The sequence below is a fragment of the Narcine bancroftii genome, chromosome 9 (assembly GCF_036971445.1).
Source record: "Narcine bancroftii isolate sNarBan1 chromosome 9, sNarBan1.hap1, whole genome shotgun sequence".
Taxonomy (NCBI): domain Eukaryota; kingdom Metazoa; phylum Chordata; class Chondrichthyes; order Torpediniformes; family Narcinidae; genus Narcine; species Narcine bancroftii.
The window spans coordinates 118,985,410-118,996,213 of NC_091477.1; positions in this window are offsets into that span (position 1 = coordinate 118,985,410).

Here is a 10,804-nt window from a genome sequence, read left to right on the forward strand (position 1 = left end):
AAACATAGTAGGGGGTCCTGCAGGATAAATCATGGTTCAGGAATGGACTAAAAATTCCTGCACTTTCCTTTTAGACTGTCCGTGTAACGGGAAATTTTGTTGATCGTGCAATTACATGCCTGCAGTCTGAAAACCACGATAGACGTGGAGGAACTGCTCCTCCCAGAGAGCAGCGAATTCCTTGCTCAATAAAGCAGTAGATGCTGCTTCATTAAATGTACTTAAGACAGATTTGTGAAGAATAGGGGAATTAAAAGTTTTGGGAACAGGCAGGTGGGTGGAGCTGAGTCCATGGGCAGAGCAGCTGTAATCTGATTGAATGGCGGAGCAGGCTTGACAGACCGGATGGCCGACTCCTGCTCCTAGTTCTTGTGTGGTTATGCTAATGTTTCTTCCAGGTGGGATACAGGTGACACATCTTCAACACACCTGTAGCCAAGTCAGCCATCTCAAATGTTTGTAGATTTTGATTTTTTAATGTAATCTTTATTGTGTGTGCTTTGTGGGTGCACCATGGTCTGGAGAGGCCCTGTTTCATCAATTTGTTTTTGTACAATCAGATGATAATAAATCTGAACTTGAACTTGGGGAAAAAAAGTGGGTTAGCTGGTCAAAAGAGAAAAAAAGAATCTTCTCCATCCAGACAGCGTCACAGATCATATTAACAGGCCCTTTAGTTAATTGATGGTGAGAGATTATTGTCAAACACTCGGGTACAATGTATAGATTCACCGACATTCTTACTTGCTGCAGCCCCACAGGTACATAAACTACATGGACAAATAAGCATGAATTAAATTAAACTAATGAGTCGAGAGAGAGAGAAAAAAGGATGTGATCTGCCAATATGACCAGTGAACACAAAAAATGCAAAAATTGTAACTGGCTAATATCATCTCCTTTCAATTAAAACATGATTTGATTTAATTAATTAATTTTTCAAAAATTTAGACATGCAGCACAGTAAAAGGCCATTTCAGCCCACGAGTCCATGTCACCCAATTTACATCCCATTAACCTACACTTCCAGTACATTTTGAATGGTGGGAGGAAACCGGAGCCCCTGGAGTAAACCCACACAGACATGGGGAGAAAGTACAAAGTCCTTATAGACAGCGTGGGATTTGAACCTCAGTCTGGTCCAAACGGCTGATGCTGTAAGGGCATTGCACTAACTGTGACGCCAACTGCGCCACCCAATTACAACAGGATTTCTATGAAAAAAATATTTTGTACAGCTACCAAAACTTCGCAAGTAACAGACTTCCAATAAATAAAATGGGGGAAATTAAGTCAGGTTGATGGAAAGTTTAACTGCAACAGTCTCAGATGGGTGCCTTGTGCTTTGCCTTCTGTTGTCCTGTGCCCAGGCTGTTGTGCCTGGGTAAACTTGTACCTCTCATTTTGTTCTTTTTAGATTGGTCACAATGTTTGAGCTACCGAAAGAAAATAGACACACACGCCGAGAGCAGTTCAGTTTACACAAATGTTTATTACAAATTCTAAAGCTGATTTCAAACTACAATATGCAAGCCCTTCCCAACTATACTTATCAATGCCTGGACTGGTCCCAACTGCCAAAGCGAGGCAAAGACCGCACACTTGTAGTAGGTTGTCGGGGCGCCGGTAGCAGCTTCTCCACCTCTCCCGACCGGGACGTTGGCTGGACTCGAGAAGTTCTTCTTCTTACTGAGAGATGTTGCCACCTCTCGGAGAGTCTCAAACTTCAGCAGCGGGTCCATGGCTTATGTTACCCAAAAACTGCTTACCTAAGCACCTATTCCCAGCACAGTAAGAAAGATAAGGGAGCAAGCTAGCATGCCTAGGCTTCGATCGAATAACATAATTTTCAGCTTATCACTTTGAATACAATGATTTATTTTGCATCAAGGCTAGGCCTCTGACAGTCTGTGACCAAAACAAGCAGGAAGATTAAATGTTCTTGATACACAGATGTCCTTTCGTCAGATAACTGCATCTCTGGCCCCTTGGTGGAATTTAGCTTATGTCTGCTGAGTCTAAACACAAGCAGGTTCTCAGCCTTGAAAAAGCAAAGGCTGCGAAAGTAAAAAAAAACATGGTTTAAATCTTCCATTACAGCCTCCAGGTATCTGGGCACCCAATGCTTGAGTTCCTGGTTATCCTGATATTTCCATTGGTACTGACCTTTGCCTTGAACTTGAAGGGCTTCCCGATTTCTTCCATGCAGTTGAAGGGCTGTCACTCCCTTGGATAGGTCATCATGGGAGTGACTGAAGCCTGGCTCCTTCAGCTTGTGTTTCTTTCTGAACAAAAGCTTTGATCCACTTTGGAGAAATCCAACTTTGTGATCCTTGAAGCTTCTCTTTTCAAGTTGTCTGCTGTTCGGGATTTTCCATTTTGCTCTCCTCATCTCAATCCAATTGTTCAATTAAATTCTTTGCACTTTGAAGCTGAGTGGTCAGTTTAGTCTTTTCAGTTGTGTGCAGATCCTTTATTTTCTCCACCTCCTGATAAGGTTCATCTAATTGCTCCTGCAGGGGGCTCTTTTCACTGATCATCTGCGTACAGCGTACCTTAAGGACATGAATAATTTCCTTGCAATGCTGAAGAAGATTTTCTTGCCTCTTCCCTCGTTTTTGAATACCCATTAAGAAATTAGTCTCCTCTCCAATCCTCCATAGGGCTTTATCCTGAACCTTACTCAAGACTATCTACATTTTTCCTTTGTCTCTCTGCAAAGTTTGATTAGGCAGTAACTAGCTCTGAATGTTTCAATTTGTAGTTGCCCAAGCTCCACTTCATCCTACGAAACTAGTTGGAAGATGGATCCTGCCTAAAGCTCTCAGAAGTCCCTGCAGAATCTTCTGTCTCACTTTCAATATCTGATGATGGATCAAAGATGGGTCCAGAGGTTTGAACATCTGTGTCAATTCGATTAAGCGACTCTAGAAGCAGCTTGTAAAAGTGAATCCTTCGATGGTGATGAGAAAAGTGATTCTTTTGAAAAAGCTTGAAATAAAGGTTCCATCGATGGAACACAAAGTTGAGGTTTCTGGGAAAACCTCAGTCTTCTGGCCTGTACCAGTGTGTAGTGAATTCACAAAGAATTCCTCCATTTCTTCGTCCACTGTCTATACCTTTTTCGTGGTATCCTCTGCCTGGCAGCACTTTGCAAAATGATCCTTCTTCCCACGCTTATAGCAGGACTTTCCATAGGCAGAACACATCTTTGGAATATGTCTACCTCTTCACCTGCTGCCTTTTCTGTTTGAGTTTATCATTTTGCTTTGTTGCTGTTTTGGGAAACTCCTGGAGCTCTGCCTATCTCTTTTCACTGCATGCACTGTTATGTCTATCTTGTGCAGCTCCTTAGCTTCACAGCCTTTTCCAGGGTTAAATCTTTTTTCACACAACAGTTCTTCTCCAAGTCCATTATCTGGGTCTCCACAAACTATTCTATCTCAAATGAGTGAATTTTTCAAATCTCCAAATTCACAGGACTTGCTCAATGTGTGAAGCTCGGTTCAGAATTGGTTGAAGCTCATACCTTGTTTCAGGTCATGGGAGAAAAATTTGAATCTCTCAAACATGATGTTTTTACTTGGAACAAAATACTCTTCAAATCTTGTCATCAGGGTGTCCAACATGAAAGCTGCCTCATCAATGTCTAAGGCATCTTCACCCATCGCGTGTAGAAACATGGACACTTTCGATTTTCCATCGGTCTCACTCATTCCTCCATTGAATCCCTGTTTGAAGCATTTCCAATTATTGGCTAGATTGCCGGTAAACTGCGTTGGTGTGCGAGGACTTAACTTATCCATGACCTATGTAGTTATCTTTCTTCCTTTACTCACCATGCACCTCTGACACCATGTTATGATTGTTCTTTCAAAAAGAACAACTTTGCATGGGTTTCATGACTTTATTTTTCAATAAGCTGCTTTCACAGACTATTTTCAGCTGGAACTCCCAAGCCTCCTGACCAAAACTAGTTCCAGTTTCTGCCTGACCTTGCGCATCACATGCTGGGAAATGTAGTTCTTCTTTACACATAGTTCATAACAACACGTTTATTAATCTTTAACAACTGCAGATGAATCTGTCCTGTGTTTTCCACAGCATGTCCACCATTTTTGGGAGCCATTTTGCTTGCTGGTAGGTGGGTTGCCACAATCTATTTCTTTTCTATTTATTGTCTGCTTTTCATTCATTTTATGAACATTATTGACATTTTTTTATTAAGTACTTGTTTGGCTTTTGCAAGTGAGAATTTTGATTATAATTACATTGTACATGGTATGTGACAATAAGTTAATTAGTGTTTGTTCTATATTACAAACTCTATGTTCTTCTGGTGTCCTTCATTAAATGTGCTTCAGCTCATGACTTCCTAGGCTTCCTGTTGATAATTATTTGGATACTTAGCCATGCCCATTTCAAGGAGTTTCATCTTGTGTGTTGAGTGAACGTGCACTGTAAAGTATTTGCCTGAATTTCGATAGACCAGAATCTCCTGCAACAATTGTAAGGATTTTACCCTGTGAGAAAAAAAAACAAAAACAAAAAAACAAAACTGCAAATGAATCTGACAGTTGATTCATGGATCATGTTGCCAGAGGAGGTGGCATAAAAAGTCACCATTATAACATTTAAGAGGCATTTGTGCAGGCATTTGAATCGGCAAAGCAGAGGGGTTAATGGGATGGTTGATGGTGGGCAAAAGGGTTAGCATAGATGAAATAGGCTGAAAGGCCCAATTTTGCTCTACAGCCCACTCACTATTGCACAATGGAATGCCCCAGTCCACCAGCAGACAAGTAATTATAGGATGTGTTTACTGAGAGGATAAGGCAAGCCAGGACCCTTGAGGTCAGAGTCCAGTCTGATTCTTTATATCTCAGCTAAATTGTAGATAAGGATTTGTTTTTGGCCGGAGGGCTTTTGCCCACTCAATCAGGACTTCCAAGCACATTGCATAGTCACGTCATCCCCATGTAGTCTGCTCTCGAAATTCAGTCTCTTGTCGAAAAAAGTAGAACTGTTTTCATTGCAGAAGGCAGCAAACGTGGAGAGTTGAACAGATTTAATGGAGATGACTTCTCTTGATTAGCGATGAACTTGTAGGCTTCAGACATCTGGATATCGAGTCCTTTTTTATAATTTAGCTAAAGCATAAGGTGTCTTGCTTCATCAGAACACGAATGCATTTTTGGGAAGATAAATCAGCCACTTGTTTGTGGGCTCCACTGTGACTGACTCGTAACTGTTCCAGGGTCATCATAGATGGTTGCTAAATACCAATATAATGTCCATTTTCAGTCAATGAATTTTTTTAAATTTCAAAAATTCCTCGATATGGTTTGTAAAAATGCAGAAATGCTGGAAGAACACAGCAGGTCTCAGAGCATCCAGAGATACGCAACTGACATTTCGCGCCTTCATCAAGGTGTGAGCGAAAAGCAGGTAGGCACCTGAATGAAAAGGTTGGGGGAGAAGGGAAAGATAGGGCAAGGGCAGGAGCCCAGACCGACAGACAAAGAGCGGGGATCTCCCAGTGGCCACCCATTTCAATTCCCTGCCCACTCCCTTGCTAACATGTCTGTCCATGGTCTCACGCACAGCCAGACTGAGACCGCCCGCACAGTTGTTTGGGACGGGGGTTCGAATCCCGCGCTGTCTGTAAATAGTTTGTATGTTCTCCCCATGTCTGCGTGGGTTTTCCCAGGGGCTCCGGTTTCCTCCCACCATTTGAAATGTACTGGAGATATAGGTTAATTGGATGGCATGGACTCATGGTCTGAAGTGGCCTGTTGCTGTGCTGTATGTCTAAATTTAAAAGAAAATTAAATCATCTTCCATCTGGCCGCCCTCCAAATGGATGCAATTAATATCTGGTTTCAATTAGAACTCTCCCCTCTCCCCATCTTCTTCCACCTTTTTCCTTTCCTCTAGTGCACACTCTTTCTCTCTCTCTCTCTCTCTCCCCTTTCACAGAACCAAAATCAATCTCACCTCTCCTCTCTTGTCCTCTTATCTAATTAACACCTTTAGCCTGTGGGTCTGGAATCCTCCCCCTCCCATTCTCCCCCGCCCCCACCCCCCGCCACGTTTCTTTCCCCAGCCTTTAACTCAGTCACCTCTCATACCTTGAGGAAGGGCTCAGGCCCGAAATGCCAGTAATTTTTTTTTTACTTCCGATGAATGTTCCTCCAGCTTGCTTAGACAAACTGGACACAGACCGAAGGGCAGGACAGGAAAGGTGGAAGAGAGTCTGGGTTAGTACATAGTTGCAGAGCTTGATAGCGGTGGGGAGTGCAGAGGGGAAGCAGTGGATGAGGGTCTGCATCACAGAACTCCGTCCGACAAGAGAATTCACTGAGGGGCATCTGAACGGAGTGAAGCAGATGTTCTACTAAATATGGATTAAGGCTATTTTCACTGTAATCCAGTTGCTGGAGTTATGTTCTCCAGCGGGAGGGGCGGTGGGTAGGGGGGAGCAGAGGGAATATCTGTGAAACTGACAAGCTCGAGCCAAGAAGCATACATGCTGATCCATTAGTTACAATTCTAATCAGTGATGAGAATTTGAATTTCATTGTTGGAGACCTGTTCTTGCTGATAGTCTGAGCAGGGAAAATTCCTCCATCTTGTGGCAACTTCTGGGATTCCCATTACTGTTCATTTGGCAACGTTGTTTTAATTATCACGTGTACTGAAATACAACAAGAAGCAAGATGCTTCGTTTGGCCTGCTATCCAGCTCATCCAGTAGGGAGGGGAATATTAACAAGTAAATGGACAAGTATGGTGGTAGTGTGGGGAGTTGTGTAATTGTAGCCTAATGATGCAGGGTGTTGAGAAAATGTAGATTAAAGGGAGTGCAGAAAAGTCAGTTTAAGGGCAATTTTTTTTTTAAATGGTGCTACTGCTGTAACGGGAGTCCTGCTGTTGGTGCGAACCTGGCCAGAGCAGGGAGTGGAGAAACTGCGCTGCTCTGCAGGGTCCAATCGCCCGCCTCCAATTTCAATGCCTTTGCACAGGCTTTAAATGACCGGCAAAAGGAGCTGACTGTGTCTTTAATTAAAATCCTGCAAGTATGGGGGCCTGGGCCCAAGATGGCGGGACCTCTGATTAGCAGCGGCCATGAGGGGTTGCAGACTCCGTGGGAACATTGGGCCAGCACAGGGCAGCAGAAAACGGGGAGTACCTCCCCCCACCACCCCACCTCACCCCACCCCACCCCACCCCAGTTGAGAAGGAGAAGCAGAAGAGATGACTATGTCAGTGGACCAACGAAGGGTTCAAAAGACCCGCACAGGCTGCAGGCTGTTGGAGTTGGGCTTATGGGAACGAGGTATTAGAATCTTGATTCCAAAGGGTGCTGAAGGCAGTAAGAACTCCCAAAGGGCCTCGGGCACTGATCACATTGGAGGTTTGGATCTGGAGCTCCGATTGCCGATGGATTAAACAGGGGTCTGTGCTGCTGCAGAGGCCCGGGGTGGGGGACTGGAGGGGATTCCACAGACACTCAGTGACTCTGAATTTACTTCTGTTTCTCTCTTACTGTAAGGGGTGCCAGGCAATACTAACGGCCACTCTTTACCCTACGGCAGTCAAAAGACCATTTTGTTTTAATATTACATTTTCTGTCTTTTTGTAAAAGCACAAACTCAGCTGGTCCCGCAACGTGATAGCTTCACCTGCCAGAATAAGGCCCTAGCCAAATACAGGAAGTCCCCACGTTACGAAAGGGCCCCATTCCGGAGAACTGTCTGAAAACTGATTGCTCTGTCTGTGAGACCTCTGCCTGGTCCGCTTTTCCCTCCTCACCCACGCTTCCACAATCCCTCTAAGCACTTCCTGCTAAAACAGCAGAGAGAACAAAGCATCTCCTCCCTTGCCTCCATCCAGGGCCACAGGCACACTTTCCGGTTGAGACAGAGCTTTACCTGCACACCCTCCAAGCTGATCTGCTTGATGGGCGACCAACCCCAGATTGGGAGACCACTTGGGCCAAACACCTGCCTTCTGTGGGAGGGTCGGGGCTTATAGCTAATCATTTCAACTTCCCCAAACATTCCTGCACTGTCTGTCCTCAACTTTGTCCACTGTCAGGGTGAGGCCAAACGTAAACTTGAGGAACAAAACCTCACATGCCTCCTGGATTAGCCTCAAACCTAGACACATGAACATTAATTTTTTTTAAATTTTAGGAAAACACAAAAATTCTGGGGCAACTCAGCAGGTCTCAAATATATAACCAACGTTTCGGGCCTGAGCCCTTCTTCAATATATGAACAGAAAGCAGGTAGGCGTCTGTATTAAAAGGCTGAGGAAAAGACAAAGGGGGAGAAATATAGACCAACAGACAAAAGGTGCTAATTGGAGAGGAAAGATGAGAATTAATTGGGGGAGGGAGTGACTGGAGGAAAGGAGGCAAAGAGAAAGGGAAGGAGTGATAGAGCTAGAAAGGAGAAATAGGGGTAGAAAGGTGGGGGGGGGTGGATTTACTGTGGGAAACTGGCAAAGTTGATGTTAATGCCATCCGGTTGGAGAGAACCCAGACGGAATATGTGTTGTTCCTCCAATTCATGGGTGGTCTTAGCCTGGTAGTGCATGGACAGACATGTCAACAAGGGAATAGGGTGGGGAAATGAAATGAGTGGCCACAGGAGGACCAGATGCAGTAGGTGACCCCTGCAGATTCACAACCGAAGAGCTGCTTCACTTAGATGGACGGTTTGGGGCCCTGAATGGTGATGAGGGAGGACGACTGGGTGCAAGTGGAGTGGTAGGTAGGGTAGACCCCCCATCAAGTTTTATCTCTTCTTTTCCCACTCCTGTTCTTACTTGTCCCTCTAACTGTGTGCTTAGCCCACCACTCTGGTCATTACACACTCATGATTGTGTAGCCAGGCACAATTCCAATGCCATCTATAAATTTGCCGATGACACCACAGTTGTCGGCAGAATCATAAACGGAAATGAGGAAGTGGACAGGAGGGAGTTAGATCAGCTCGTTGAATGGGGTAACGGCAACAACCTTGCGCTCAACGTCAGCAAAACTAAGGAGATGATTGTGAACTTCAGCAGGGAGTCAGGGGAGCACGGCCAAGTCCTCATCGAGGGCCCAGTAGTGGAGAGGGTCAAGAACTTCAAATTCCTGGTATCAACATCTCCGAGGATCTGTCCTGGAGCCTCCACATTGATGGAATCACAAAGAAGGCTCGCCAGCGGCTATACTTTGTGAAGTGTCTGAGGAGATTTGGTACGTCACCGAAAACTCTCGTAAACTACAACAGGCGTACCATGGAGAGCACTCTACTTGGCTGCGTCACTGCCTGGTACGGAGGCAGCAACTCTAAGGGCAACAATAAAGTCCAGAGGGTTGTTAACTCAGCCTGCGACATCACAGGCACCAGACTTTACTCCATCGAGGACATCGACATGAGATGTTGTCTTAAAAATGCAGTCTCTATCCTCAAGGACCCCCACCACCCAGGCCTTGCCCTCTTCACTCTGCTACCATCGGGGAAAAGATACAGGAGCCTAAAAATGAGCACTCAGTGGAACAAGGACAGGTTCTTCCCCACTGCCATCAGATTCCTGAATGATCAATGATTATTTTTCGTGGACTATTATTTTTTATATTATTCTTGTAAGATGGTTATAATATGAATGTTTTGCACAATAATGCTGCCGCAAAACAACGAATTTCATGACGATAAATCCTGATTCTGAACTTCCACTCTACTGCTCCCAGTGTTCTTCCCCTCACCCCCCCCCCCACCCCCTACCAACGCCTGCAGTCCAACACCTTATTACCTCTTGGCCCCTCCTCAGCTTCTCTCTCCCTTCCCTCCCTTTCTACTTTAGATAAAGAGTCACAATTGGAAACGTTGACCAACCTTTTCCACCTGCGGATGCTGCCCATCTCGCTGAGTCCCTCCCGTGGGTCGTTGTTTGCTCAGGGTTCCAGCGTCTTCTGCCTTTCAGTTTCTCTGTGTCTGCCTCGCAGTTTGTCCCAAACGCCTGCAGAGGGGGCTCCAGTCCCTAATTTCCAAAGCCCAGTAAAAACAGAAAAATCTGGAGGAACTCAGCCGGTAGAATTTTGGACCATGTGTACTTAGTACACTAGTACACTGTGCATGACAATACATTCATTATCAACCTTTTCCATTGCATAGAACCATAGAACACTACAGGTCAGAAACAGGCCCTTCAGCCCATCTGACCCAGACCTTCTGTTGTCCACCCACAACATATCCCTACATACCCTTCCCGACCATGTACTTATCCAATCTTCTCTTACATGTTGAAATCGAACCTGCATCCACCACTTTAGCTTGTAGCCGGTTCCCCACTCTGAGTGAAGTATTTCCCCCTAATGTTCCTCAAAACTTTTCACTTTTCACTCTTAATCACCTCATTACAGGAAGGATGTAGACACTTGGAGAAGTTGCAGAGATTTATCAGGATGTTGCCTGGATTGGAGAATATGTCATATGAAACAAGGTTAGGCCTTTTCTCTTTGGAGCGGAGGAGGATGAAGAGTGACTTAATAGAGCTCTAAATTTAAAATTAAAATTAATTTTGATTCCACTCACCATAATTATGAAGGGCTTAGATAGGGTGGACAGCCAGCAGCCATTTTTTCGGGGGCAACAATCTGATGAAGGGAGGAAAGTTTAGGGGAGACGTCAGGGGTAAGTTTTTACACAGGGAATAGTGGGTGCCTGGAGTGCATTGCCAAGGGTGATGGTGGAGGCTGGTACAAAAGGGACATTTGAAAGTCTCCAGTAGGCACGTGGTTGTAAGGA